The sequence below is a fragment of the Nomascus leucogenys genome, chromosome 6 (assembly GCF_006542625.1).
Source record: "Nomascus leucogenys isolate Asia chromosome 6, Asia_NLE_v1, whole genome shotgun sequence".
NCBI classification, from domain to species: Eukaryota; Metazoa; Chordata; class Mammalia; order Primates; family Hylobatidae; genus Nomascus; species Nomascus leucogenys.
In genome coordinates, this window is record NC_044386.1 from 46,102,223 (window position 1) to 46,128,800 (window position 26,578).

Genomic DNA, 26,578 nt, shown 5'->3' on the forward strand with positions numbered 1-26,578 from the left:
AGTATAAGGTTTATTTCTTCTGGGAATTAAATCTGTTAAATTAGTTTTAAATTAAATTAAATCTGTTTTAAATTAGTGTTAATTCTGTTAGGTTTGATAAGGGTATTGTTATGTAAGGAAATGTCCATATATTTTAGAGATACAAAATGAAGTATGCTGGAGTGAAAGATCTGGGTGGTGAGTGTGATGGGAGATTTCATTATATAATTCTACTTCTGGATATTGTGTTAGTTTACTAGAGCTGCCATAACAAAGTACCATAACCTGGGTGGCTTTAAAACTGTGTGATTTCAAAAACAGAAATTTATTGCCTCACAGTTCTGGAGCCTGAAAGTCTAAGATCAAGATGTCAGCGGGGTTGGTCCCTTTTGAGGACTGTGAGGGAGAATCTGTTCCAGGCCTTTCTGCTTAGCTGTGGATGGCTGTCTTCTCCCTATGTCTCTTCATGCCATCCTCCCTGTGTTCATATCTGTGATCCCAGTTCCTTTCTTGTAAAGAGACCATGAGGGTGGATTAGGACCCACCCTAATGACCTCTTTTTAACTTGATTCCCTCTATAAAGGTCCTAGCTCCAAGAAACATTGTTTTCTGAGGTACTGGGAGTTAGGGCTTCAACATGTGAATTTTAGGGGGACACAGTTCAATTCATAACCGACATGTCGGAAAAGCTTCATAATATGACATTTTAAAGATTTGCCTCAAAATGCATGCAGTAAACATTTGTTAAGCCCAGTGCCTGGACTGGGCTGGATTTTGAGTGCGTGAAGATGCATGAGACATGGTTCCTGTCTACTAACCCATGGTTTAATCGAATATAGGGATCGAACTTTGTGAGTGTGTATGTGTTTACTTATTGCTTCCATTGAGTTGTAGCCACTCTCATACTTGTGTGTCCCTGGGGGCACAATCAGGGTCCTGACACGTGGACAGCCTAACCACAAGAGTCACCTGGAAGGGTTCCCGTGCCCTGAGCACCCATAAGCATAGGTTAAGAGAGTGGAAGGGCTTCATATTCACCCAGTCCATTCTTCTCATTTCACAGATGAAGAAATTGAGGCTCAGAAGTGCTAAAGTCATTTGCTAATTTGTATTAGTGCCAAGGCATCCTTCAGAATGTCCTGGCTTCCATTCCAATGTGGTGACCAAACAATACTGTTTTCTTTGCCACAAACTCATGCTTTTCACCTGGGAATGAACCCCAATCCCCAATATCAGAAGTCACTGTGGGAAAGAGCCTTGATAAAAAGCTGACATTCTCTGTCAAGGTTCTTGGATTATAAATACCAAAAAAAAAAAAAAAAAAAAAAAAGATGTTTTGGGGTTGAGTGTTTATTCACGGGGGCATTTTATCCACAGAATGAAGTTGGATTTAGTACATTCCAAAGGAGTTTGCCCCCATCTTGGCGGCTTTCTCTGTCTCTTACCACTTTCTCCTTGTCACTTGTAGAAATAGTTAAGTCATAGAGATATGACCCTGAGGCCATAAGAATACAAACAACCACTTTTCTTCTTTCTTGGTGCTTCTGCTGCCCACAAGACAGGAACTGTGGCAGAAAGGGAACAGTCTGGTGAAACCTTGCTGGCTGGCAGGATGGCACCATGGCAACTAGGCTGCCTCTCTCTGCGGCTGTTTCAGCTTCCGCCCTCTCTGGACCCTCGGTACCTGAGTGCTCAAAGGGGAAACTGTCTTCTTCCTGCCTCCATTTCTGTTTTTCCTCCGTAGGATTAAGGCTTCTTGAGATATCTGCTCATCTTTTGCTGTTATTCCTTTCTTCCTCCCTTTGAACTTGTTTGATTTAGAGCCAGAGCTCAGGCTATAGCATACATGATAGCTGATGAGTCATGTGAAGCCCATTAAAAACAAAAGCTGATTATCACAAGAGCCATTATTTGCGCTGTCTATGCAACAGCACGTTTTCTTGTGCGCTTCTGGTGTTGCTGCAGCGTGGCTGGGGCCCTGCCCTCTTGGCAGAGCAGAGGTCCCATGGAGTAGGCTGGGGGGCAGGTAGGGGAAGTGGGTGATGGATGAGATGGGGTGCTGCTTGAGAGATGAGCTAGCTTTGCTGCTGCTTCTCTGAAGGCAGAATCTGCTTTGCTCAAACACGGGTATAAATCATCCTTTCAAGAGCTGAGAGCATCCATTTTTGTTTGTTTGTTTTCCTTGTTTTCCCCATTTCATACTCATCAGGCCTCCTTTCTTGATGACATAATCTAAGCTGGAATCTTTTAGCTATCTTTTAGCTAGATGGTAAATCCAGCAAACAGGTAGATGGTAAATCCATTCATCCAGCAAATAGTGAATGGATTCGCCATTTTCACACGGAGAAGGTCCAGACCACTTCAAGTTTGTACCGCTGTGGTGTGGCAACTGAGCCAGCCTGTGGACAATCACTGCTTGAAAAATCTCCTTCCTAATGTCCTTCTTGGATCTTTCTTGCTGCTCCTTACATTTTGGTTCTCTCTTCACTCTAAATGTCCATCTCATTTTTCCCATGGCCTCAGGAAATACAATTATGTTGATGACACTAAAATTCGTAGCCATATTCTTCTTGTGAGCCCTAGGTCTGTTTTCCAAATGCAAATTAAACACAACTCCCTTGATGTCCCTCAGACATGAGAGATGTTCAACTGGTTGTGTACCATACAGTGTAATGTGGTAGTTGAGAGTGTGTCTGAGTTCACAGGTTGGTTCTGCCGTTTCTGGCTGTGTGACCTTGGGCAAATTTATTAACCTTTCTGTGCGCTGGTTTTTTTCATCTGTAGATTTAGGGACCTTATACGGTTGTTGTGAAGACTAAATGAGTTAGTGCTTTAAAGGATTTAGAATAGTGCTCAGTGTTAGTTGTAATAATTATCATCTTCTCAAACCATCTTTTCCTTTTTCAGTTAGTGATATACCATTTATTTCCCAAACTAAAAGTTTCGGTTATCTTTAATTTCTATACTAGTCTGTTAAGAAGTTATATTGATTTCTACCTCCTAAATATATCTCAAATTAATCACTTCTTTTTCATCCCTGCTGTCATCAACACAATTCAAACCCTCAAAATCTCTTTCCGTATGTCTTAGCCAGTTCAAACTGTTATAACAAAGTACCATAGACCAGATAGCTTGCAAACAACAGAAATTTATTGCTCACTGTTCTAGAGGCTGAAAGTCTGAGATCAGGGTGTCAACATGCTCAGATTTTGGTGAGTGCCCTCTTCCAGGTTGCGGACACTTGACTTTTCACTGTATTGTCACAAGGCAGAAAGGTAGCTCTCTGGCCTCTTCTTATAGGGGCGCTAATCCCCTTCATGAAGGATCTATCCTCAAAACCTAATTACTTCCCAAAGACCGACCTCCTTATACCATCACATTGGGGATTAGATTTCAACATACAAATTTTGGGGAGACACAAACATTCAGTCGGTAACATTAGAGCCTCCTGATGCTCTGTATATTTCCTGTCTCCATGTGGCTGCCATAGAGATCTTTCTAAGGCACACATCTCATGGTCTTCTCCTGCATAAAGAGCCTATGGTGGCCTTCCCTTGCCCAGAGGATGACAAACAAACTTTTTAGTGCCATGTCACAGTCCTTTTAGGCCTAGGTCTCAAACACTTTCCCATGTTTTCAGCCTCTGTTCTGAATACATTCTCCCCTACCTCCATGCATCCCTTCAGCCATGTCCACTGCTGAAGTCCTTTAATGCATCCTAATCTACCTTAGCCTCTTATACCTTTGCAAGTGCAAACCCTCAAACCCTTACCCGCCCGCATCAGTCAGCCCAAGATGTGTTCCCTCCTGATGGATTTAAACCTGGTCGTTTTTTTTTTGTTTTTTTTTTTTAATTTTGAGCATCAGGCATTCCTTACCAAATTCCATCAAAACTCAGTTACATGTTTTGGATTGGCATCAAGAATTATTTGCTTACAGTTTCTGTTATCTTGAAAGGATAATGCTTATTTGGCTGACATGTGAGGTAAAGTCGTTCCCCACATTATCTAGTGCACTGTGTAATTTTTGTCCATTCACATTTGTCACTTGTCCCTCTGTGTGCCTGGACACTCACATTCTGACTTTAGTCCTTGGCTCAAATGCCCCTATGTGAAGTTTTTCTGATTCCCTCTTTAGACATGGTGGGCTCCTTCTCCTCCCTCTTGTGCTATCTCCCCAGCCCTCCCATCTCCCCAGCGGCTTGCGCATACTTCTGTTACAGTTCTTCTTCTTCTTTTTTTTTTTTTGTTTTTGAGACAGAGTTTCACTCTTGTCGCCCAGGCTGGAGTGCAATGTGCGATCTCGGCTGACTGCAACCTCCACCTCCTGGGTTCAAATGTTGCTCCTGCCTCAGCCTCCCAAGTAGCTGGGATTACAGGCATGCGCCACCAGGCCCGGCTAATTTTCTATTTTTAGTAGAGACGATGTTTCTCCATGTTGGTCAGGCTGGTCTTGAACTCTCAACCTCGGGTGATCCGCCCACCTTGGCCTCCCAAAGTGCTAGGATTACAGGCATGAGCCATCATGCCAGGCCCTATAGTTCTTCTTTCCATGCATTTTCTTTGGGCATTTCCACGAACAGCTTATCTATTAGACTGTGTTGCTCTTCTAGAGCCACATTCTTGGTTCTTAACATAGTGGCATATCCACAATTCTTGTCTGTTAGATGTTTAATTGATGTGCTCATTAGCTACTGCTTAAATGACTGAATGAATTTCAGTCATTTAAACCAGGCTCTCTTCCTCCTCAGTGGCATCAAGCTTTACTAGTATATCTTTGGATCATTGGTGGAGGCCAGTTTACTTATCAAACCTCGTTTAAAATTATTAACAGATTTTGGATAGGTATATGTATGCTATTCTGCATTTAACTTCTGTTATATTTGAAGTACATTTAATTTATATTTTTGGGGAAATACTTTCCTATGTGCTGTGAACACTACAACCCTTTCCCACATCCTCCTATGCTTTGTAATTTTGATAATTTCACATTTGTCATTTGAGCCAAGTTTATTTTTCTCTAAAACAGCTTTAAATTTCTGTTAAAAAACAGATCCCCATCTATTCTAGCTTATAGAGGTTGGAAAAATGTTTAAAATCTAAAAGTGAGGCCGGGCGCAGTGGCTCACGCCTGTAATCCCAGCACTTTGGGAGGCCGAGGTGGGTGGATCACGAGGTCAGGAGATCGAGACCACGGTGAAACCCCGTCTCTACTAAAAATACAAAAAATTAGCCGGGCGTGGTGGCGGGCGCCTGTAGTCCCAGCTACTCGGAGAGGCTGAGGCAGGAGAATGGCGTGAACCCGGGAGGCGGAGCTTGCAGTGAGCCAAGATCGCGCCACTGCACTCCAGCCTGGGCGACAGAGCGAGACTCCATCTCAAAAAAAAAAAAAATCTAAAACTTATTAAAGGTTTGTAGAAATCACAAAAGAAAGATTTTGGCCAGGCACAGTGGCTCACACCTGTAATCCCAGTACTTTGGGAGGCTGAGGCCGGCCGATCACCTAAGGTCAAGAGTTTGAGACCAGCCTGGGCAACATGGCGAAACCCCGTCTATACTAAAAATAGAAAAATTAGGCGGATGTGGTGGTGCATGCCTGTACTCCCAGCTACTTGGGAGGCTGAGGCACGAGAATCACCCGAATCCAGGAGGCAGAGGTTGCAATGAGCTGAGATCGTACCACTGCACTCCAACTCCAGCCTGGGCGACACAGCGAGACTCTTGTCTCAAAAAAAAAAATAAATAAAAAATAAATAAATAAATAAATAAATAAAAGTTTTTTTTGGCTATAGTTGAGGGACTCTTTGGAGTCAGGTGTGAACTAAATGTTGTATTCTCTTATGATGTTTAATGTGGTTTTTTGTAAGACTAAAGACTCCAGAATTCCGTAACAGAGTTGTTTGCTGATTTGTTTCTTTTGTGTAAGTGCCCTTTTCATTTCTAGATCATGGTTACTCTAACATCTTTCCTCAAATATATGCATTTCATGGAGTTAAATGAAATACAGACTTTAGGACAATTAAATATAGACTAATGAAAAAACTTGGCAAAGTTTTTTGAAGTGGGTCCTAAATTGTTAGCTAGAATTCAGAAATTTGGGTTCAGCTTCTTTAATTTTAAAATTAAGAAGAGACATGGGCTGGCCTCTTTAACATACAGTGTTGAATTACAGAATGCATAAACATTATTCCTTGTCTCTCTTAAGATACTTGGCATTTTTATAATCTAGTACTTTCTAGGTATTAAATTGAGGAACCCAAGCGCTAGTAGTTAAAATTAAATATAGTACTGTGTTCAAAAGAAAATTCGGATGATAGCTAATGCATTTTCGATGTTTCTCTAGAGGGCGAAACACCATTTCTGTTTAAAGCATTCTACTATAATTCTTCCTCTAGTGACTGCATCTCAAGTAGCTTTTTTTTTTTTTTAAGCCCAAGACGGGAACGACTTATATAAATGTAATATGGCACATTTCCAGACTGGTTTTGGGTAAGGTCACCTCAAGGACCTGGCACCTATTAGGTATTTCACTTTTTAGCCATTCAAATGTTTATTAATTACCCTGAGATCTACCTCCCTTTGCTCTCCCCTACCCCCTGGCGAATGCAAAAGGAAGAAACACACTTACTTTGAAAGAGAAATTCTAGGTAGAAAGTATAAGAAAAGAGCAGAAACCAGGAAAGTGAGAGAAGCTAGAAGAAAGGAAAGAAAAATATCAAAGGCAGAATAAACATAAAAGCTGGTAAATTAACAGATTAAGGGAAAAAAGTAGCAGTCTCCTTGATACATGCTGAAACAAAATGTGATAAAGTTGACACCCATTCATAATACTCATACTTAGCAAACTAGGATAGATGAACTTCCTTAACCTGATAAAAATGTGTACGAAAAATCCACAGCAAATGTTATTCTTAACAGTGAAACGTTAGAATCAAGACATGACGAGACTGGGCTGGGTGTGGTGGCTCACACCTATAATCCCAGCACTTTGGAAGGCTGAGGCAGGTGGGTGGCTTGAGCCCAGGAGTTCCAGACCAGCCTGGACAAGGGAGGCTGGGGTGGGACAGTCGCCTGAGCCTGGGAGGCCGAGGCTGCAGTGAACTGTGATTGTGCCATTGCACTCCAGCCTGGACAACAGAGTGAGATCTTGTCTCAAAAAAAAAAAAAAAAAAAAAAAAGAAAGAAAAAAAAGAGGTAAGACTACCTGTGTCACCATGTCTATTCACTGCTTTTTTTTTTTTTTTTTTTTTTTTTTTTTTGGAGATTCTCAGTAGCACAGTAAGACAAGAAATATAAACAAAAGGTATAATTAGACCTTTTTTTTTTTTTTTTCTTTGAGTCGGAGTCTCACTCTGTCACCCAGGCTGGAGTGCAGTGGCGCGATCTCGGCTCACTGCAAGCTCCGCCTCCTGGGTTCATGCCATTCTCCTGCCTCAGCCTCCCGAGTACCTGAGACTACAGGTGCCCGCCACCATGCCCGGCTAATTTTTTTGTATTTTTAGTAGAGACGAGGTTTCACTGTGTTAGCCAGGATGGTCTCGATCTCCTGACATTGTGATCTGCCTACCTCGGCCTCCCAAATTGCTAGGATTACAGGCATGAGCCACCACGCCCGGCCAACTTTTTATAATTAGACTAAAAGGTAAGATTAGAAAAGAAGTAATTTATTTTTACCTAATATGTTTAACAAACTGCTGGAATTAATATGGCTATATAAGAAATAGAAGATACATGTTTAAGAGTTATCACTTACAGTAGTGAGAAAAACAAAGTATCAATAAGTTGAAAGATGTACAAGATCTTCATGAAAAGTGTTTATTGAAAACTTTTTTTTTTGGGATGGAGTCTCGTCCTGTCACCCAGGCTGGAGTGCAGTTATGCAATTTTGGCTCACTGCAATCTCTGTCTCCCGAGATCAAGCGATTCTTCTGCCTCAGCCTCCCGAGTAGCTGGGATTACAGGTGCAGGCCACCACGCCCGGCTAATTTTGTATCTTTAGTAGAGATGGGATTTCACCATGTTGGCCAGGCTGGTTTCTAACTCCTGACCTCATGATCCACCCACCTCAGCCTTCCAGAGTGCTGGGATTACAGGCATGAGCCACCGCACCTGGCCCGAAAACTTTTTAAAAAGATGCTTTTTTTTTTTTTTTGAGATGCAGTGAGCGATCTCGGCTCACTGCAACCTCTGCCTCCTGGGTTCAAGCTATTCTTCTACCTTAGCCTCCCAAGTAGCTGGGGCTACGGGCACATGCCACCAAGCCCAACTAACTTTTTTTTTTTTGGTATTTTTAGGAGAGATGGGGTTTCACCATGTTGGCCAGGCTGGTCTTGAACTCCTGACCTCATAATCCAGCTGCCTTGGCTTCCCAAAGTGCTGGGATTATAGGCATAAGCTGGAGCACCCAGCCAAAAATCTTCTTTTCTTAGAGTTTATTTATTTTTTTTATTTTTTTTGAGACAGAGTCTCACTCTGTCACCCAGGCTGGAGTGCAGTGGCACGATCTCGGCTCCCTGAAACCTCTGCTGCCTGGTCCAGCAATTCTCCTGCCTCAGCTTCCTGAGTAGCTGGGATTACAGGTGCCTGCCACTGCGCCTGGCTAATTTTTATATTTTAGTAGAGACGGGGTTTCACCATCTTGGCCAGGCTGGTTTTGAACTCCTGACCTCGTGATCCACCCGCCTCGGCCTTGCAAAGTGCTGGGATTACAGGCCACCATGAGCCACCATGCCCAGCCGAGTTTATTTTTTAGAGCAGTTTTAGGTTCACAGTAATACTGAGTAGAAAGTACAGTTTTCATATATTCCCTTCCCTCCCAACCCCCCTCCAACACGCACAGCCTCCCCCACTATCAACATCCCATACCAGAGTGGTACGTTTGTTACACATGATGAACCTCTATTGACGCATTATCACCCAAAGTCCATAGTTTAGATTGGAGTTCACTCTTGGTGTTGTACATTCTATGGGTATGTATACAAATGTATAATGACATCTATGTATGTTATAGTGTCCCACAAAATAGTTTCACTGCCTTAAAAATCCTCTGCTTATTCATCTCTTTCACTTCCCCCACTCCAACCCCTAATAACCACTGATCTTTGTACTATCTCCATAGTTTTGCCTTTCCTAGAATGCCACGTAGTTGGAATCATACAGATTGGCTTCTTTCAGACAGTAATATGCGTTTAAGTTTCTTTCATGTTTTTTTCATGGCTTGATAGCTCATTTCTTTTTAGTGCTGAATAATTTTCCATTGTCTGAATGTACCACAGTTGATTTATCCATTCACCTACTGAAGGACATCTTGTTGCTTCTGAGTTCTGGCAATTATGAATAAGCCTGCTATAATAAATATCAGTGTGCAGGTTTTTGTGTGGACATGAGTTCTCCCTTCATTTGGGTAAATACCAAAGAATGTGATTGGATTGTAAATACCAAAGAATGTGATGGTAAGAGTAAGTTTAGCTTTGTAAACAACTGCCAAACTGTCTATAACAAAAGGCCTGTACCATTTTGCATTCTTACCAGCAATGAAGGAGAGTTCCGGGTTTCCACATCCTCACCAGCATTTGATGTTGTCAGTGTTTTGGATTTTGGTCATTCTGATAGGTATATAGTGATATCTCATTCTTGTTTTAATTTGCAATTCTCTAATAACTTATGATGTTGAGCATCTTCTCATATGCTTATTTGCCATTTGTATATCTTCTTTTGTGAGCCTTAAGAATATTTTTAAAGGCACTAAAATACGTAAATAGATGGAGAAATATGCATGTACTTAGGTAGGTAAATTAAACATCATGAACAGTCAATCTTCTTAATTTGATCTACAGATTTATGCAATCCCAATGCAATGCAATGCAATTCCAATAAAAATCCCCATATGGTTTTCGAGGAACTCAGATGGAAATGTGAAGGATCCATGTCCGTGGTAAGGTGGGTACCAGTCCTACCAGATAGGAAGTTATATTTTAGGGTCATAGTGATTAAGGCATTGTGGCACTGGCCCAGGGATGGTCAAAATGGCCAGTGAAACCAAATGTAAAGCCCTGAAACAGATACATTCATTTATTGCATATCACTGGGCAAAAGATAATTTTACCCAATAAATGGTGCTATGACAATTGTATATACTTAAGGGAAAAATAATGAAATTAGATCCCTATATATACCTTGAATTCTCAGTGTATTAAAGACTTAAATAAAAAGGCAGTATCTTTACAAACATAATATAGAAGAATATCTTTATTGCTTTAGATAGGAATTTCTTGGCTGGGCATGGTGGCTCACACCTGTAATCCTAGCACTTTAGGAGGCTGAGGTGGGAGGATCACTTGAGACTAGGAGTTCAAGACCAGCTTGGGCAATATAGTGAGACCCTATCTGTACAAAAAAGAAAAGAAAACTAGCTGGGCATGGCGACTGATGCCTGTAGTCCCAGTTACTTGGGAGGCTGAGGTGGGAGGATCACTTGAGCCTGAGAAGGTGAGGCTGTAGTGAGCTATGATTGTGTCGTTGCACTGGAGTGAGACCCTGTCTCCATTAAAAAAAAAAGAGACTTTCTTGATAAGATATAAAATAAATAACTATAAAAAAGAATAAATTTGACTACTTTAAGATTAAGAGCCACTAAAAAAGTGAAAAGACAAACCAAAAACAGTAAGAATATATTTGCAACATACGTAACCGATAAATAGTATCCAGAATATTTGAAGAACTGCACATCCATAGAAAAAGAACCTGGCTGGGCATGGTGGCTTATGTGTATAATCCCAGCACTTTGGACGGCCAAGGTGGGCAGATCACTTGCCACTAGGAGTTCGAGACCAGTCTAGCCAACATGGCGAAACCCCATCTCTACAAAAATTAGCCAGGTATGGTGGTGCATGCCTGTAGCCCCAGCTACTTGGGAGGCTGAGGGATGAGAATCACTTGAACGCAGGAGGCGGAGGTTGCAGTGAGATGAGATTGTGCCACTGCACACCAGCCTGGGCAATGGAGCGAGACTTTGTCTTAAAGAAAAAGAACCCAATAGAAAAATAGGAGAAAGATACAAATGTGCATTTTAATAAGAGGAAACTAATGGCCGAGAAACTAATAAAAAATGCTCACGCTCATTAGCACTCAGAGAAATGTCAATTTAGATCACAACGTGTTACCATTTTGAGAAGTCTGACAACAAGCACCAAATGTTGGTGAAGATATGAAGTTGGGAGTGTAAAACAACTATACTGGACAGCAATTTGACATTATCTTCTATTACTGAACATGTGTGCATAGGTATAGCCCAGGAATTTCACACTTTGATGCCTACCCTAGAGGAGGTGATCTCCCCCTGTTGTGCACTGAAGTAGTTCAGATGTGTTGAGATGTTGAGCCCTTTGTCCCTCAAGGTGGCTGGACAGGGCCTGGCCTTTCTGGGGCCCTCAGACCTATTACCTTTGATCAAGAGCATATGCCCTGGTAGGTCATACAAATATCATGAACAAGGTTGGAAAGCAGTTTTCTAGAGAAACTCTTGCTGGTGTGCATTAGGAGACATGCACATTCATATAGCAGTGTTAGGTGAGACCAAAAACATGGTGGACGTGGTATAGGTAGTGAATTCTTCTTCTAGGAAAACACAGAGACATTAAGTAATTAGATAAGGGTAATAAGAGAAGGGTTCTAACCTCTTACTTCTTAGTGTCAGTGGTTTCAAGGAGAGTGAGAGGGGCAGAGAAGGAGCTGGAGGAAAATGATACTACAACTCCTGTCCACTGTGTGTTTCCTTTTTTTTGAGACTGAGTCTTGCTGTATCGCCCAGGCTGGAGTGCAGTGGCGCGATCTCAGCTCACTGCAACCTCCGCCTCTCAGGTTCAAACAATTCTCATGCCTCATCCTGGAGTACAGTGGCATGATCTCAGCTCATTGCAACCTCTGCCTCCCAGGTTCCAGCAATTCTCATGCCTCAGCCTCCTGAGTAGCTGGGATTATAGGTGCCCACCTGCACGCCTGGCTAATTTTTGTATTTTTAGTAGAGACGGGGTTTCGCCATGTTGGCCAGGCTGGTCTCGATCTCTTGATCTCAGGTGATCTGCTGGCTTTGGCCTGCCAAAGTGCTGGGATTACAGGCGTGAGCCACCATGCCCAGCCAGTGTGTGTTTTCATTGAGATACATTCAGATGGGTGGTGGATGATGATGGGCAAGGCCTAAGTTTGGAATCTGAGGAGGTGCCGATTGTAGGCTCCTAAGAGGAGTGAATTCTGTGCAGGACATCTAGCTGTCTTCCCTGACATTTTTCTTTTTACTAGCTGCCAGATAAAGAAATTTACAACAGAGAGATGGTATCTGGGAACCAAGTTTAATCAGAACAGCAGGGACTGCCCATCATGTCCTGTGTAATTGAGTTTGGCTGAGAGCACCCTGCTGTTATCCTTGGTCTTGTTCATCCTGGACTAACAGCATGTTCCCTATTCTGTGGCTTGTACAGTCATGGCCCTCTTTTTGGAGCTTTCACTGTTGGCTACTTTGCCTCTGTCTCAAGGACAGAGGTAAATGTGGGCCACAGGGAATGGGGATGATTTTCAAGCATTTCTCGGTGATGTGGCTTTGATCTCTCACACTGAACCTGCCCCGATCCAATCTCATCATCCTTCCCTTCCAAAAATCTGATACCACCCACAAACACCATATGCCCATTCCAGCTCTTTCCCTTCCCCACTTCAAATGTCCTGCTTCTGTCTGCAACATTATTTTGGCCTCCTGGCCCCCTAGGCTTTATTCTTTGGTGTTCTCTTTGCTGTGTCCTTTTCCACCTGATGTGTAACTCTGTTCTATTATTTTAAAATTAGTGTCTCTTGGATCCCCTTCTTCCCATTCCCATGTGGTTGCCCTCATCTAGGCTCTCATCTGCAAGGAGTGAGAGGTGATAGAAGGGACAACTGTCACCATGACCCAACTTAAATTTCTCATGGCTAAGCTTTGAACTTTGAACCTGGAATCATACAGCATAGAATGTCTGTGTTGGAAAGAGACCATTGAGGTCAAACCTCTTATTTCATATTTGATAAAACAAGGCCTGCAGAGGGATGGTGACCTATCCTGGGTCTACACAGATGGTGGCAGAGGAACCCCATATACCAATGGATTAGTCGTCCTGCTCTCCTCAACTTGCCACATTACCTCATAAGCATTCCTTTGAGTTTACAGCCAGTTTTGTACTTAGAGGATTATATCTTAGGCACATTTATATCCTTTGAAATGATTAGCAAGCCTCCTCAATACTTGTTAAATTGAAGTCAAAACATGCCCTTGCATGAAACATGCTGTGTATCCTATTCTTCACTATCTAGCTAAATCTTGCCTGGCTTTGAAGAAGGTGCTCAGCTCAGGTCCTGGCTCTTGCTTTTAGTCATGGTCAGATTGCTCCCTCTTTCTTTTTTTGAGACAGGGTCTCACTCCGTCACCCAGGCTGGAATGTGGTGACACAGTCATGGCTCACTGCAGCCTTGAACTCTTGGGCTCAAGTCATCGTCCTACCTCAGCCTTCTGAGCAGCCAGGACTACTGGCACAGGCCACCTCACCTTTCTAATTAAAAAATTTTTGTACAACAGCGTCTCATTGTGTTGCCCAGGTTGGTTTTGATCTCTTGGGCTCAAGTGATCCTCCCACCTCAGTCTCTTGAATAGGTGGGAGTACAGGTATGAGCCACCATGCCCAACAGATCGCTCCCCTTTTCTGACCTCCCATACTCTACTTGACTTGTAAAACAACCATCTTACATGTACACAGTAGTTTACAGTTTATAAAATGCATTTCATGCAATGTACCCTTTAATCCTTCCAATAATCTTGCTAGATAAATATTCCCATATTGAGGAAACAGTGAGGAGAAGCTGTCTGGCTCACCACAGGACACATAGCTAGGAAGGAAGTAGCAGAGGTCAGGTCTTTTGACTTGAAGCCTCTTTCACTTTTGATTTCTTGTGCTGGCTGGTCCACATGGTGTACCAGACGTTTTTCTCCCTGATAATATTGTCTTATCCGTCCTTTTTTTTGTAAATGAGTACATCATTCCACCTCACCCTGATTACCAACTTCTTGAAGGGAGCAGCTGGATCATGTGTTTCTTTCATGCCATTCGTAGTTGCTAGCACAGTACTGGATAGGTAGTAATTGTTTACCAAATACTGTTGAATTGGATGTAAATATGGTTTAATTATCAAAAAAGCACAGCTATCAGTGGAGTCCTCAAACACTTTTTGAGTCATTCCTAAATAAAATTGGCAGGGAATGGAGGGAACCAGTGGAAGAAAAAGGCTACTAGAGAAAGCAGATGGTAGACACAATTAGCATTTGAGTGACAGCTGGCCAGTTGTCTGTCCAGTGGTGAGGGGTAGTGGAGAAGCAATACACAAAATGAGACTCTTCAGGAAATATGCAACTGTACCAGAGAGATGAAACACACCCATGAGGTGGGAATGGAGTACTTAAAAGTGGCAGATGACCTGTACAATTTAGCCAAAGCATTCATTCATATTAAGAAACATTGATTAAAGGAATACCCCGAGGAGGATGGATTTATGAGAACAGGCTTCCAGGGTGAGAGTGGAAGGGATAGAGATGCAGTTTGGTTTCAGTTTATGATCATTCTGTTAATTACTGGAGCCATGAGTAAAGAGACATAAGTAGGTGAGGATGTTGCCATTGAAACAACTTCTCTTCCCTTTCTTCTACTATGTGCAGTCAATAGGACCTCAGCCCTGAGCCCCGGCAGTCAGAAGTGAAGGAAAAACAAATCATTGCTCATGTCATCTGTGCATAGAGTTGTGTAGTGATGAACAACTTGCTGGATTTTCTGGTACTGCCTCCTTTAACGTATTTTTGTGCATTTTCTTCATAGATCAAAGAGATGCTTTAAAAGTTCTAATACTTGGACAACTAAATTGTGTTTCCAACTCTGCCTTTTCCCAAAAGGGTTACAAAAATCCATAGACATAAGCCCCAGATTTTGATTTGGAAAGTCATGCTGCATTTTATTTTTATGTTTGGGCTGCTCCTGAGTTCATAAATATTTTGTGCCTGAATGAAATGTAAAACCCCTTCTACTGTAATATATGTGAAAAATGTCCAATTTCCTAATAGTAGAAGCTAAACATTTTCTTTTGTGAGTTTCTGTCTCCTACAGAGAACATAAGATGGAGGGCTTTTAGATTAGAAGTAATAGAATTTTAATATCTGTTCCTTCCTGTGTCAGGATTTTTCACAGTTTAGAAGTATAAGAGCTAAAGGAATGTATATCTAAAATGCTTACAAGCATCAGAAATTAATGGAAATTATTTCAAATTAATTAAAGTTATAATTTTTATACAGAATAATTTTATCATGTTCTATGCTGTAGATTCTAAAAGAAAAATAAAAAACTTTTATTTCTTGTACATTCATATATGGTTTTAGAGTGATATATCTAGGAAAATAGATTAGTACCATTGAGGCCTATTGTTAGATGTGTTGGTTTATTTTTAATGCTTGATGGCTATATAGCAATTATTTTTTTATGTGATAAGCAAGTATATATAGGAAAGTAGTAACTTAAAAGGAATATCATTATAATATTTCTTTCTTTAAAAAATAGGAAGGTGTTTCTCGAGGTCAAAACTCAACTTACAAACCTTTGCAGCCAAATTTGTTGGTATATAAAGTCTAACTTTATACTTTAAAATGTGGACATACTAAAATATGATCGTAGAATTATGAGATTGATTTTCATGTGTGGCTTCTGAAACCTTTTTTACTACTTTACAGTTATCTCTGTCATGCAGAATCTCATTTCACCCTCATTTAAAAAATTAAGTGTAATGTTGCTTGTTTTTTTGGTTTCCCCTGAACACTCAAACATAGTTTCTGAAGACTTGCTCATTGCTTATCAATTATCCGTGTTATAAACACGGGGATACTTACATCTTCATGGTTTATGCTCCTCTCGTCTACAACTTCCTTTATCCTCTTGGGTTGTTCTCTTGCTCATCCATAGTCTCTTTGCTAACACAAAGTCTTTATTTCTGTGTTAGTAAATCTGTATTGAGGTTTATTCCCCGACTCTTTTTTTTTTTAAACAAGGCTCTTGTTCTTTCTGAGTCACCCTCTTGCCTGCTTATTTTAGCCCTTATGTTCTTAACCTCTAGGCTTCAAATATCTTTCTCAGAGGCATGTTAAGAAAATAGGAGCTTTGTTTCCATAGATGGCCTTATCCTGGGCTTAGCTGAGGACAGAGACAAGGTATGGCCTTGGGGGACTAAATTCTAACCTGGATGCCTGGCTTTCCATCTGTCTAGGCAGGAAAAGGAAACTTAGTGAAGGAACCTAGTTGGAATAGTTAGGGAGCCTTTCTTTTTTTTTCCTTTGAGACGGAGTTTTGCTCTGTCACCCAGGCTGGAGTGCAGTGGCACGATCTTGGCTCACTGCAACCTCTGCCTCCCTGGTTCAAGTGATTCTCCTGCCTTAGCCTCCGGAGTAGCAGGGATTACAGGCGCCCGCCACCATGCCTGGCTAATTTTTGTATTTTTAGTAGAGACGGGTTTCACCATGTTGGCCAGGCTGGTCTCGAATACGTGACCTCAGGTGATCTGTCAGCCTTGGCTTTCCAAAGTGCTGGGATTACAGGCATGAACCACCACGCCTGGCCATTAGGGAGCCTTTCTTTCTTTCTTTTTTTTATTAGAGACAGAGTCTCGCTCTGTCACCCAGGCTGGAGTGCAGTGGCACGATCTTGGCTCACTGCAACCTCTGCCTCCTGAGTTCAAGCGATTCTCCTGCCTCAGCCTCCTGAGTAGCTGGGATTACAGGCACACGCCACCATGCCCAGCTAATTTTTGTAATTTTAGTAGAGCTGGGGTTTCACCATGTTGACCAGCTGGTCTCGATCTCTTGACCTCGTGATCTGCCCGCCTTGGCCTCCCAAAGTGCTGGGATTACAGGTGTGAGCCACCGCGCCCGGCCGGGGAACCTTTCAAACTGGATGGGCAGACTAGAGGAAAGCAAGTTGATCGAATAAATTGCTATAACTTAGAAGGTTAGAAAATTTCTCTGGCTTTTGATAAAGCAACAACTACTATGGGTCTTTTTTTTTTGTATATAGATAGATATAGATATACATATACATTATCTATCTATCATCTATCTATCTATCTATCTATCTATCTGTCTATCTATCTATCTATCTATCATCTATCAGCTTTTGGGGTTTTTGGCTGCATGGATGAATTATTATTTTATTTTCTATATTTTTTTGAGATGGAATCTCACTCTGTCGCCCAGGCTGGAGTACGGTAGTGCAATCTTGGCTCACTGCAGCCTCCGTCTCCCAGGTTCGAGCCATTCTCGTGCCTCAGCCTTCAGAGTAGCTGGGATTACAGGCATGTGTCCCCACGCCTGGCTAATTTTTGTATTTTTTAGTAGAGACGGGGTTTCACCATGCTGGCCAGGCTATTGAACTCCTGGCCTCAAGTGATCCACCTGCCTTGGCCTCCCAAAGTGCTGGGTTTACAAGTGTGAGCCACTGTGCCCAGCTACTTGGATGAATAATATAGTGGTGAATTCTGAGATTTTAGTGCACCCATCACCTGAATAGTGTACATTGTACCCAATATGTAGTTTTTATATCCCTCACCACCCTCCCCCGGTCTTTTCTAGCTACTGTTACTGTGGGCTGTAATGAACCGTGTTGTCTGCCTAGATGTCCTCTTGAATTCTTGGAATGCTGTCCTCCGAGACTCCCAGATCCATAAACTACTCTTCCCCTTTGTTGACCTGCTCCTTAGTCTCTTGGTGTTTGACCTTGATATGACTTTGAACACCTGTCTGAAAACTCCCTTTGTACTTAATCCCTGTGGGTTGGAGTTGATTTTGTGCTGCCTTGACATGAAGGCAGGTAGGGAATGCTAGGGGTTTCTCTGTCCCCTCTATCTCATGCCCCTTTCTCCTTCCCTGGAACTTTGTAATGGTTTTAAGCAAGGGTACTTTCATATAAAACACTCCTCATGACGCAGCCATTAGCTGAGCCTAATACTAGAAATTTCTTCTGAATTCATAGAAAGAAAATGAAGTTAGTAGAGAAAATCTGAAGTTTTACTTTAATCGGTATTTAAAAAAATGTTTGTACCTCTTTATGCTCTTTTGTGCTATAATTTAGTATGAAGTGGCTTCTGATACAGCACAAAATAATATATTCTCAGTTATCTTAAAGTTGCTATACCAACATTTCATTGTGTTCTTCAAACCATATCTTGACTTTTGAGGGTTCCATCCATATATAGATTTTTGAGCCCGTCAGGACTAATCTGGTCATATTTTCTAATGGCCTCAAAGTGTCCATTTAGATACAAGAAAGGATCACCAATGTAGCTGGTTACAAAAATCCTCCCAGCAGTTTTCTCTCTTGCCCCTTTAAGGACACCAGTTTCCTATCCCATGGTCGATGCTGCTTCTTTGGTTACCTTTTGGGCAGTTTGGCCTCGATTTTTCCAGGACTCATTTCCAGGACCCATTCCCCAGGAATGATCCAATGATGGTTGTTCTCAAGACTCTTCCTATGGTCTTGTTTCATTCTCTCAAGCTTTAAATAGCTCCTCTTGCAGTTCTTACCAGGGACACCCAAAGCATTTCAAATCCCTCCCAGATAAGAAGTGTGTTAAGGTGATACCTGAGAGGTGGCATCTTTAGGAGATGCTGAATAAAAGAGTGTGGCAGACTTTACTAATGAGCTGTCAGCTGAAGTGGTCAGACAGAGAGGAAGTGTTTAGGGGCAAAGCCAAAGGCAAATGAGATGATTCAGAGCTGCATTGTAGGTAGACCTTTCTGCAATGATTTTCCAAATGTGTACAGTGAGATTCTTCTTATGTCCTTGTTGGGTCTATGGGCATTGGTGTCTTACCCTTCACTCCTTTCATTAGAATCATTCTGCTGCCATCTATTTTATATGTTGGGGTGCCATGTAAGATTTTATTTGAAGAAACAGTTTTATTGCTAAAGAAAGTTTGCAACCAGCTGGGCGAGAGCAGTTTTCTGAGGCAATGAAAGGTTTGTTGCAATGATATTATGTAGGTTTCCTATGCAGGAACTGACTATGAAGATACTGATCTGCTATGATAAAGAAGTAGCCCAAACCTAGAATAGCCCTTTAATGCTTCTAGAAGTCAGACAACAAGCTTCCCAAAGAATAATCTCTATAGTGATCTGTAATAAAATGTTATGATGCAACATGTTGTGTTCACTCTTTATTGCTCAATTGACTGTTGTAACAGGATGAAAGCAAACATCTGCTGAAACATGTGCCTGAGCCTTGACTGCCGTTTATTGAATGTTGTTCACATGTGCTTCCTTAAATAATTTCACAATAGACAAAGTAATCTATTCTGATTAAGAAAAGGAGAGAAGTCTAGTGCAAAGTACAGTCTTCTCAACTAATAATTATAGGAATTCCAAATAACATGTATACGTTAAAGGCAGCCATAAATAACAAAGTAGCATAAGTAAATAACTTGGAGGTCTCTAAATTTGGTATATAACTTATTTGACTATATGCTTTTTTTATTCCAGTTTTTAAAAAACATAACAGAAGGAGTCCAGGTGCGGTGGCTCATGTCTGTAATCCCAGCACCTTGGAAGGCTGAGGTAGGCGGATCACTTGAGGTCAGGAGTTTGAGACCAGCCTGGCCAACATGGTGAAACGCCATCTCTACTAAAAAATACAAAAATTAGCTGGGCGTGGTTGCGCAGGCCTTTAGTCTCAGCCACTCGGGAGGCTGAGGCATGAGAATCGCTTGAACCCGGAAGGCGGTGGTTTCAGTGAGCCTGAGATCAGGCCACTGCACTCCGGCCTGGGTGACAGAGTGAGATTCTGTCTCAAAAAAAAAAAAAAAAAAAAACAACAGCAAAAAAACCAAAAAACAAACAATAGAAAAATAAAATCTTAATAAGTTTACAGAACTGTTAAAATATTTTCATGAATCCCAGAGTTTCATAGAACACAAACTGAAAAGCACAAATTTAATGCTTCTCTGAATAAGGACTGCAATGCTTGTTCTTTTATTATGCTTTATATTCATCCTCTTTAAGACATGACCTTGGGCTTATTTTCTAAAAATGAAAATGATCTAGGAGTTTCAACACACCTTTCTTAGAAACAGATGAAGTAGCAAAAAGATAAATAAGGATATATCAGATCAAAAACCACAACTAACTAGCTTGACTAGAATGTATGTAATTTTGCATCCAACTAACAGGGTGTACAGATTGTTTTCACATAATCATGGAACATTTATAAAACTTAATTCAGACCGGGCATGGTGGCTCATGCCTGTAATTTCACCACTTTGGGAGGCTGAGATAGGAGGATCACTTGAGCCCAGGAGTTCAAGACCAGCCTGGGCAGCAACATAGTGACACCTTGTCTTCCAAAAAAAATTAAAAAGAATTATCCATTTTTGGTGGTGCATACCTGTGATCCCAGCTACTTAGGAGGCTGAGGTGGGAGGATTGCTTAAGCTGGGGAGGTCAAGGCTGCGGTGAGACATAATTACGGCAGTGCACTCCAGCCTGGGTGACAGAGTGAGACCCGGTCTCTAAATAAATACACTTAATTCCTATTAAATTCCACCAAATTTGATGTTATGCAGACCACATTTAGTGATCACAATGCAATAAAATTAGAGATGGACAACATAATAGCAAAAAAGCCAACTGTAATCTGACAGGCTGAGTTAGAAACTGGCTGGGTGGCAGTGCATTGTCGTTCCTCAGTCCTTTTGCATAAGCAAACGCAAGTCACACCCCATTCTATCAACAGCTGCTGATAGAAATGCAAACAGTCTGTTCTGAGACTCTGCATAGTGAATAATAGGTGAAATAAGGAAAGACTTTGAGAAGCAATAAGAAGTATATCTGATTTGACCTTGCCCATTAGGTGAGTTTCCTTTCTTTTTTTTTGGTTCAGTTACTAAAGAATATGATATTTAGGGAACATTTAAACGTGTTGTAAATATCTATTAATGGAAACAGTAGACTTGACAAATACCAAAAAGACCTATATATCCTATATATAGCTGGCTGTCTACAGCTTATTGACACCAATTGGAAGAAGCTAAGAATCCTAGCATCCTTGGTTTAGTGGTATTAAAACATTGGGAGAAGCCTTGATTTTTCTGAGCCTAGTTTAATGTTTTCAAAAGAACTAAGTTGGCATATAATGAACATATTTATAGATACTAATATTTTAAACACATGACCTATTTGTATCAGAGTGCTACCTTTTCATTAACGTTATGGTGAAACCCAAACTGGCATAGTATTAAGAAACACTTGGTTTTCCAGAATGGCTCTTTTCCCAGACTTTGCAGTGGAAAAACTCTTCCTGATTGGAAAAGTAGGAGTCCCTGAAGATACAGCAGCATTATGAATTTATTGAGGAGGGTTGAACACCTTGAAGTTGACATAGCAACTCAGTGTGTTACAAGAAAAGCACTAGTATTGTTAGTTTCATGTCACTTTTTGCACATGCAAACCGGAGTTTGGCAACAGTACCTGGAGATGAGGGACAGGAAAGCCAGAAGAGGAAGACTGTAGAGAGGCTATGGCACCCAGATGATGGTTGGAAGTGAGGCTGTTGGAACACAGCGTGGGGTGTGGTAGGGTGGATGTTTGACTATGGAAATGAAAATCAGCTGTGAAGAGATGGAAGTCCTGTGTGCTTTGGCATGCCACCATGTACCTGAAGAACATATTCCTGTGGGCAGAGAATATATCTGCTTAAATGTGGCTAGTGCCTGTAGTCCGGGCGAGGTGGCGGGCGCCTGGAGTCCCAGCTGCTTGGGAGGCTGAGGCAGGAGAATGGCGTGAACCCCGGAGGCGGAGCTTGCAGTGAGCAGAGATTGCGCTACTGCCTTCCAGCCTGGGCCACAGAGCGAGTCTCAAAAAAAAAAAAAAATGTCGTTAGTGAGGATGAGGGTGTGGGGTAGGTAGGACAAGGGAGGCTTGAAGCCATACCTGGTGCCTCTTAGTAGTCTTTGTAAGTATCTATGTGTCAAACTGATGGTACTCATATTCTCAATTTTTAAAAAGTCAATGATAAATGCCCCCCTCTCTTCCCCAGTTACTGCCAACCCATGGATATTTGTCTAATTGTTTTTATTATTTGGACAGTCATCTTTAACACGTCTGGCTGCTTCTAATTCATCATTTTTCTTGTAAGGAAAGAAGTATCATTGCTCCTTCAGAAAGCAAAGGGTTTGCTTTTTGAATTGGTGTGTTTCCCTAACAGATTAACATCTTTCCTGTGTTGCAGCAAACAAAAAACTTGAGGAAGGTGAGATGCAAGAGGGGAGTCAGTCTGTGTTGGTCAAAGGCTTTCCATGCATGTTTCATGTTCTAGGAAGATGAATCTTGGCAGATTTCTTGACTCTGTTTTTAGGTCTGCATTTTGCAACTTGGAAATTCTCTTTGCAATGTGAAGTCCTTTGAGTGCTATCTGATTTTTTTTTGAGTGCTGTCTGCTTTGTAATTCTCTCAGTCCTGGCTGTGGTAGCAGTGCTGTCATTTCTATTTTTTTCTGCCTTTGAGCCTTGGGCCCATGAGTTTGGTGGCACTCTGAGATAACCAAAGCTTTTCATTTTACCTCTTCAGAGCTTGTTAATACCAGAATTCCCGGTACTTACCAGTTGGACTTGCAGATGTTCTACCTTCCAGGTAGCTTAAGTTGTTCCTCCTTTTTCATTTTCTGGAAATATTTCCACTCCATTCTTTGATAGCTTTATGAAGTCTTAGTGTCATCCTGAAGGCAGAGTGGAAAAAGCACCAGGCTTAGTGCTCAAGCCTTGTTTAAGCCTTAATCTGTCATAATCATAAGCATAGCTATGATTCATTGATCTTCATCAGGCATTTTGCTGTTCACTTTGTACAGGTAGGAGATGGTGTACTATTATTTGAATTTAGGAGAACTTGACTCCGAAGTCTGTGTCTCATTGTCTTCTATGTGCTCACAAAAAGCGACCACTCAGTGGGAGCATACTTTATAGATTTTGCACTCATTCCAAATTCTTGGAGACTGCTTGCTTCTGGGTGGTGGTAAGAGGCATGTTTAGCTAGGGGTTGAGCAGACTTTTGGAGTGTCGAGTGGTTGTGTCCATTCTGAGACTGCTGTCACATTATTTGAGATATTACTAAGCAAATCAAACAGCCACACCTGTTTCCACTGTATTGCCTATGTTTTACCAATGACATATATTCTATGTGTGCTTTTTTTTTCTATTACCCTATATCTATGAAGCAAGAGGTGCTTGTCACAAACTATAAGTACTGTAAGACCCAGTATTTTGGTGAATTTACTTTCCATAAATCTCTATAAACATTCATATTCTGATCCTGGAAGAGTCTTGGGCAACAAATAATGTCTTTTGGGTAAATGAAGTCAATGGTTTCCATAAATTAAAAAAAAAAGCCGATATCTCATTTGAGTTATTGACATTGGTCTTCCAGAACCTTTTCTGCTTTCAGGAATCATTTCAATGCCCTCTTGTTTCCTAACATATAGTTGTTTGTGTTATTTGCCTACTGGGTTATGTTGGTTACCCACTGAGGTGATGGTAACATTTCAGAAATAGTTCATGGATTTCTGGGCTATGACTGCTTATTTTTTTCTTCATCTTGGTCTTTCTCTTTAAGAAAAATTATGAACATCTGGAAGATGCTGTTAAAAATGAGGTATGTTTTGGTGTTTTGGAAGCATTTGTAAATGTATATATATATTTATATGTATTTTATATATATCTATATCATATATATATCTTAGACGAAATCTCACTCTGTCGCCCAGGCTGGAGTGCAGTGGCATTATCGCCTGTGAACCTCCCGGATTCAAGTAATTCTCCTGCCTCACCCTCCCAAGTAGCTGGGACTACAGGCTAATTTTTTTGTATTGTTAGTAAAGTCAGGGTTTCGCTATGTTGGTTGTGAACTCCTGACCTCAAGTGATCCACCTGCCTTGGCCTCCCAAAGTGCTGGGGTTACTGGCGTGAGCCACCATGCCCGGCCTAGAAATGTATATTTAATTCAACAGTAAACAGATAATTTTATTTTTTGTCTGAAGAACTTGCTATACTGGAATGTCACCATCTGCTAGAAGTTGGTCTAGCAGTTTTCTAGCAGTTGGTGAGGGAGATGGAATATTCCTATGTAGCAGGTGCATTTATAAATATTAAGCCAAATGCTATACAACTTAAGATCTCAACAGTTTCTAGCCATGAACTTCTCTGCTGCCTCAACATCACTGTTAAGGATGGACTTATGTTATTATTATAAAACACTGTACTGATAGGAATGAACTTATGATTCCTAGGTTATAGGTGAATATAAAATGCAGTTATCTAATATTCTGAATTTAGATAAAATCAAACTCATCTTTTAATAAGAAACAAGAAAGAATCATATTCCTGTTTCCTTCTACTTTTCAAAGGCGTTAGATTTCCACTTCTCTCCGCTTGAGATTTTGCACAAACAAGACAAGCTCTTTGTTTATAACGTCATTTTTTCCACTCTTGACATACTAGGGAGGGCACAACCATATCTACGCACATCTAGACCAGAAGTTGAGACCTGAGTAAACTGCACGGAAGACATAGGCTGTCTCCGCTTTTGGAAATGGGGTTCCTGCTATTGGGCAGCATGCATCTTGCTTTTGAAGTGAAAGTAGCTGTGTTTCACCTCAGGGTGTAGGAATTGTAATGGTCTGTGAGAGTTGTGGCCAGGGCTCATTTGGTAAATACAAGTGTCCCTACTCATATATCTTGGTACATTATAAAATGCCTCTTCTAGCCTGCCTCATGCCATGTGACTTCTCTTCCTTGCTTTTGGTGTCTCTGTTATGTGTTTCCTTCCAGAATGCCGGGTGTTTGTCCACAATGGCATTATTAAAACAAAAACAAAATAAAACAAAAAAAGCAAGAAAAGCCTACTGCTTTTTAACGTTAAACATAAAAACACTGATAAGCTTTATATTTCTATGCCAGTCATTTGTATATGAACATTTTCTCCAAATGAATCACTGAACAAGGGGATGTTAAATTATATGAAAGAACATGTGGTGTTATAATTCACATAAATGCTGATGTTCTGTGCTATCTGAAAAGTAATAGTTATATTCACCTGCCCCTGTTTCTCTGCAAAAATAATTTTGCGCTGCAAGAAGTGAAGTCCATAAACTACATAGGAACACTCAAATATTTTATTAACCATTCTAAAAAATTCAAAATATTTTCAGATAAAAAATTCTTTATAATATACCATATGTTTCTCTTTATAAAAATTTCTCCTCTGGAGCTCGGGAGTTTGAGACCAGCCTGGGCAACATGGGGAGACCTCATCTCCCCCCGACAAAAAAAAAAAAAAAAAGAAAGCTGGGCATGGTGTATGGTGTTGTGCACTGCTGTGATCCCAGCTGCTTGGGAGGCTGAGACTGGAGGATCACATGAGCCCAGGAGGTTGAGGCTGTCTCTTTCTTCTCTACTGAGCTTTATGTGTTTTTTTGTTTTGTTTTGTTTGTTTGTTTTTTTGAGATGGAGTCTCCCTCTGTCTCCCAGCTGGAATGCAGTGGTACCATCTTTGCTCACTGCAACTTCCACCTCCCAGGTTCAAGCGATTCTCCTGCCTCAACCCCGCTGAGTAGCTGGGATTACAGGCACCCATCACCACGCCTAGCCATTTGTATTTTTGTATTTTTGTATTTTTAGCAGAGATGGGGTTTCACCATGTCAGCCAGGCTGGTCTCGAACTCCTGACCTCAAGTGATCCACCCGCCTCAGCCTCCCAAAGTGCTGGGATTACAGGTGTGAGCCACGGTGGCCACCCAAGCTTCACACTTTTATTCCTTTTGCATCTTTGTCAAACATGTGACTTGGGATATGAATTTTGATGTCATATTGTGTTATGTTTATGAGGGAAGCTTAAAATGTTCAGAAAGATTGACTTATTTGAAAACCCAAAGGCAGGTATAGTTGTTGGGAGAAGTTAGACTGGGACATGGCTAAAACTATAAGGTCTAAGGCAAGAGTAAGAGATTTTTCACATTGAATATAACTGAGTTGGATCCCCATTGTACCCTGGCACCCAGCATATAATAAGTATTCAATCAATATTTATTGAATGAAGGAAAAAGAGAGAGGGCCAAAAGTATCCTTACAGAGACATGATGTCAAAGAAAATAATGTTTTTTTTTTTTGAGATGGAGTCTCGCTGTGTCGCCCAGGCTGTAGTGCAATGGTGCGATCTCGATGTTACTCTCCTGCGTCAGCCTCCCAAGAAGCTGGGATTACAGGTGCCTGCCACCACGCCCAGCTAATTTTTGTATTTTTAGTAGAGACAGGGTTTCACCCTGTTGGCCAGGCTGGTCTTGAACTCCTTACTTCAGGTGATCCCCCCGCCTCGGCCTCCCAAAGTGCTGGGATTACAGGTGTGAGCCGCTGCACTTGGGCTAAAATAATCTTATTTGAGAGGAAAATACTTATTTGAGAGAAAAAGGGGCTGAGCAATTCTACAGGGAAATGAAAAATTTCATGATTGCTCTGCT

At 41.3% G+C, this 26,578-nt stretch overlaps 1 protein-coding gene across 2 annotated transcripts in view; it reads left to right on the forward strand.

Moving 5' to 3' along the window:
- The window catches only part of RAB27A (RAB27A, member RAS oncogene family), an 86,853-nt gene that overhangs the window by 21,264 nt on the left and 39,011 nt on the right, over nucleotides 1-26,578 (forward strand). The gene's annotated exons all lie outside the window — the stretch shown is intronic.